The sequence below is a fragment of the Primulina eburnea genome, chromosome 5 (genome assembly GCF_022965805.1).
Source record: "Primulina eburnea isolate SZY01 chromosome 5, ASM2296580v1, whole genome shotgun sequence".
Taxonomy (NCBI): domain Eukaryota; kingdom Viridiplantae; phylum Streptophyta; class Magnoliopsida; order Lamiales; family Gesneriaceae; genus Primulina; species Primulina eburnea.
In genome coordinates this window covers 26,460,145-26,464,937 of record NC_133105.1, presented here as the reverse complement: position 1 = coordinate 26,464,937, position 4,793 = coordinate 26,460,145, and the positions used below count along the sequence as shown (strand labels likewise).

The window sequence follows — 4,793 nt, the reverse complement described above, 5'->3', positions numbered from 1 at the left end:
TCTTGCAATAGTAAAATCCACCTAATTAACCTAGGTTTCGCATCTTTCTTAGCAAGCAAGTATTTTAGGGCAGAATGATCTGTATACACAATCACTTTAGACAGAACAAGGTATGAATGAAATTTCTCAAAAGCAAATACTATAGCAAGTAGTTCCTTTTCAGTAGTAGCATAATTCAATTGAGCATCATTTAAGGTCTTACTTGCATAGTAGATGGTATGAAATACCTTGTTCTTCCTTTGACCCAGCACCGCACCAACAGCTGTATCACTAGCATCGCACATTACCTCAAACGGTAACTCCCAATCAGGGGCAGTCAGCACAGGTGCTGTCACCAAGCTCTTCTTGAGTACTTCGAATGCCTGCAGACAAGTAGAATCAAAATTAAACTCAACATCTTTCATCAACAAAGAGGATAAAGGTTTAGCAATTTTAGAAAAATCCTTAATAAAACGCCAATAAAAACCCGCATGGCCTAGGAAACTTCGAACTCCCTTTATCGATGAAGGTGGTGGTAGATTTTTGATCACTTCCACCTTGGCCTTGTCGACCTCGATTCCATTCTCCGATACTTTGTGTCCTAACACAATCCCCTCTTGCACCATGAAGTGACATTTCTCCCAATTTAACACCAAATTGCTCTCTTCACATCTAATGAGCACCAAATTCAAATTTTTTAAACATTCATCAAATGAAGAGCCAAAAATAGAGAAATCATCCATAAAAACTTCAAGAAAATTCTCAATCATGTCATGAAAAATAGCGGTCATGCATCTTTGAAATGTAGCAGGTGCATTGCATAGACCAAAGGGCATACGCCTAAACGCAAAAGTACCATAAGGGCAAGTGAAAGTAGTTTTCTCTTGGTCCTCGGGTGCAATTGTGATTTGGTTGTATCCCGAATATCCATCCAAAAAATAGTAAAATTCATGACCGGCTAATCGTTCAATCATTTGATCAATAAATGGCAAGGGGAAGTGATCTTTACGGGTTGCATCATTTAATTTCCTATAATCCATGCACACACGCCAACCCGTGACGATTCTAGTGGGAATCAACTCATTTTTTTCATTGGTAATAACAGTAATCCCACCCTTTTTAGGCACACATTGTACAGGACTTACCCACGCACTATCAGAGATAGGATAGATAATACCTGCGTCCAGAAGTTTGATCGTTTCAGCTTTTACTACCTCTTGCATCTTTGGATTGAGTCTCCTTTGTGGTTGTGCTAGAGGTGAGTACTTATCCTCCATTAGGATTTTGTGCATGCAGATCGAAGGACTTATCCCCTTGATGTCCGAAACTTTCCAAGCGAATGCTCCTCTATGCTCCTTAAGGACTCCCAAGAGCTTACTCTCCATATCATCTGTCAAAGAAGAGGAAATAATAACAGGCAGTTTATTATTTTCTCCTAAATATACGTACTTGAGATGTGGAGGTAGTGGTTTGAGCTCCAAAGTGGGTGGCTCCTCTAGGCTTGACTTTTGAGGCATTAAATCTTTTCTATCCCCCAATTCCTCTAGTCGAAGCCTCACTTGCTTTCTCCAAGGTGGAATGGCATTCAAATGAGCTACCATCTCCATCCTTTCCTCGTCCAGCTCGTCCTCCTGTTTTTCAGTAGTGAGAGTAGCCTCCAATGGCTCTTGCAATCCATCCTGCACAAAATCACAAACAAGAGAATCTAAGACATCAACGCGAAAACAACTATCATCGTGCATTGTGTGCTTGAGAGTATTAAAGACATCAAAAATAATTTCTTCTTCTCCAACTCTCAGTCTCAATTTTCCCTCGTCAACATCGATCAGTGCTTTCCCTGTAGCCAGAAATGGTCTCCCTAGGATTAAAGGCATCTCCAAATCTTCCTCCATATCAAGTACTACAAAATCTGCAGGAAAAATAAACTTATCCACTTTCACCAAGACATCTTCGATAATCCCACGTGGATACTTGACAGATCTGTCAGCCAGCTGCAATGACATCCTAGTTGGCTTGGGTTCACCCAATCCCAGTCTTCTAAACACAGAATACGGCATCAAATTAATACTCGCACCAAGATCACATAGAGCTTTATGAAAATTAATATCACCAATAATGCAAGGTATAGAGAAACTCCCTAGATCTTTTTGCTTAGGAGGCATCCTGTTTTGAACTAAAGCGGAGCAATTTTCAGTCAAGTTCACAGTCATATGATCTTCTAGCTTCCGCTTGTTTGCTAAGATATCTTTCAAGAATTTTGCATAACTTGGCATATTCAGTAAAGCATCAGCAAAAGGAATGTTAATATGCAATTTTTTGAATATCTCAAGAAATTTACCAAATTGTGCATCTAACTTAGCTTTTTTCAGTGCTGCAGGAAAAGGTGGGGGGATAACAATTTTACTCGGTGCAATAGGGGTAAAAGTAGAGTTAGAAGACTTACCTCCTTGTTGTTCCACCTCATCCTCACCTTGCTTGTTCTTTTCCTCCTTAGACTCAATTGCCTTTCCACTGCGCAATTCCACAGCTTTCACATGCTCTCTCGGGTTAGTCTCCGTGTTGCTCGGCAAAGTTCCTTGCTCCCTATTAGCAATTAACTTAGCCAATTGTCCAATTTGATTCTCTAACCCTTTTATGGATGCATCCTGATTCTGAAATCTCGTCTCGGTTGCAGAAATAAATTTAGTCATCATTTGCTCTAAATTTGACTTCTCCTCCCTAGGCGGTTCTGGCTTGAACCCTTGGTGCATCCCATATGGTGGACCTCTTTGCTGGCGATTCTGGTTGTTTTGACCTCCCCATGAAAAGTTTGGGTGATTCCTCCATCCCGGATTATATGTGTTTGAATACGGGTCATTTCTTGGACGGTTCTGGAATACCACTTGCTTTACCGGTGCTCCTTCAGGCACATAGAATGGATTTCCATCTTGGCAATCCTGCACGTCATGCTCACCTCCACACTTATCACAGAAAATTTCTTGCAGACGCATAGCCGATCCACTCGCACTCATCCCATCAATCTTTCTGTTCAAAGCCTCTAACTGTGCTGACACCGCAGACAAATCAGTAACTTGATTAACCCCAGCACCTCGTCTCTGTCTATCAGACTGAGGCTGATAGCTACTAGCAGCCATCTCCTCTAATAACTCATATCCTTCCTCAGCCGTCTTCCTCAGTAAGTTACCACAGGCAGCAGCATCTATCATAGTACGGTTAGAAGTAAGCAGACCGTAGTAGAAAGTTTGAACAACTAACCCGAGAGGTAGCTCGTGGTGGGGACATCTCCTCAACAAGTCCTTATAGCGCTCCCATGCCTCGTAAAGTGATTCAAGCTCATGTTGAGCAAAAGTAGTAATGTCGGCTCTGAACTTCATAGTCTTCGACGGAGGAAAGTACTTGGTCAGGAATGCCTTTGCCATATCCTCCCATGCAGTGATAGACCCTACAGGTAAACAATTCAACCACGACTTAGCTTTATCTCTTAGTGAAAATGGAAATAAACGCAAACGAACAGCATCATCAGATACGCCATTAAACTTAAAAGTATCACAAATTTCAAGAAAGTCAGCTATATGAGAATTTGGGTCGTCAAGTGCACTTCCCCCAAATTGAACAGTGTTTTGAATCATCTGAATGATAGCTGGCTTGATCTCAAACTGGTTAGCTCGGATGACTGGTCTCACGATGCTTGGACGTGCTCCATCAAGAGACGGTTGTGCATAATCCATCATCGGAATGCGACGTGGTATCTCAACTTGTCTATTGTCACGCTGTTCCTCTCCACGTTCTTGCTCGTGTCTTTCCATCTGTTCTTTGAGTCTTTGTTGCTGTCTTCGTCTGCGGAAAGTTCTTTCGATTTCAGGGTCAAATTCAAGCTCCACGTCAAGTGATCTTGGCATGCACCACAAGAAAAATCTGCAACACAATGAGAGTATCAAATAAAAATGAAATAAATAATACTAAAGAATTTAAATGAAAAATAAAAAATTGTGAATCAACAGTCCCCGGCAACGGCGCCAAAAACTTGATCGAGCAAAACTTGCACAGTGAATGGTCCCAAAATTTGTTTTATATATGAAAGCTCGATTTAAATATCGCAAGTGCACGATAGTCAAGTTATAATAAACGTACGTGAATACGAGTATCGATCCACAGGGACTGCGTTACAATAATTTTTTATTCTCAATTAAAATTTCTTTAGCAACGATAAAGTGGTTTGGTAATTAAACTAATGTAAATCAAATAACTAAAAGAATTAAAGCACAAAGAGAATGTATGCAATAATGCAATGATTAAGTTGGATTAAATCAAATGAAAGATGACTTTGTTGGGAATTATCAGTTCACCTACCACTCGTGTTTTAATAATTACCCTCGACTCTTACTCGTGCATTCGACGGAATTCCCTAGACTAATCAATATACTCTGTCGAGCTATATTAGTACTAATCATAAACATGCAGTAATCAAGTGTCCTCAATTATTTAACAGTTTAAGATCGCCTTACGTTCTATGGAATCCTCTAGCTTTTATCCGGGTGAACTATCACTATCGACACGTACCCAATTCCGTATGTCTACTAAAATTGTAAGTCCGAGGTTTATACTATGCGATCCTATTGTTAATTAGTCTGTCGACATCGTTAACAACATGCAATAATCAAAGGAAGATAGCTAGGCTTCGCTTGAAACAAGAAATAACAATAGCATAAACAAATCACTTGTAAAAACGTCAAGAAATAATGTTAAACAACGAGTACGGGTAGGATCCCCTCAAATCCCAACAAATTTAGAGTTTAGCCAACCAAATTCATACT

General features: G+C 40.2%; 1 non-coding gene across 1 annotated transcript; it reads left to right on the top strand.

Annotated features, from left to right (window-relative positions):
• The first annotated feature begins 3,243 nt into the window (after positions 1–3,243).
• On the top strand, positions 3,244–3,350 carry LOC140833210 (small nucleolar RNA R71). The gene has a single exon (XR_012118342.1). It is a non-coding gene; the product is annotated as a small nucleolar RNA R71 (small nucleolar RNA).
• Positions 3,351–4,793: the final 1,443 nt, after the last annotated feature.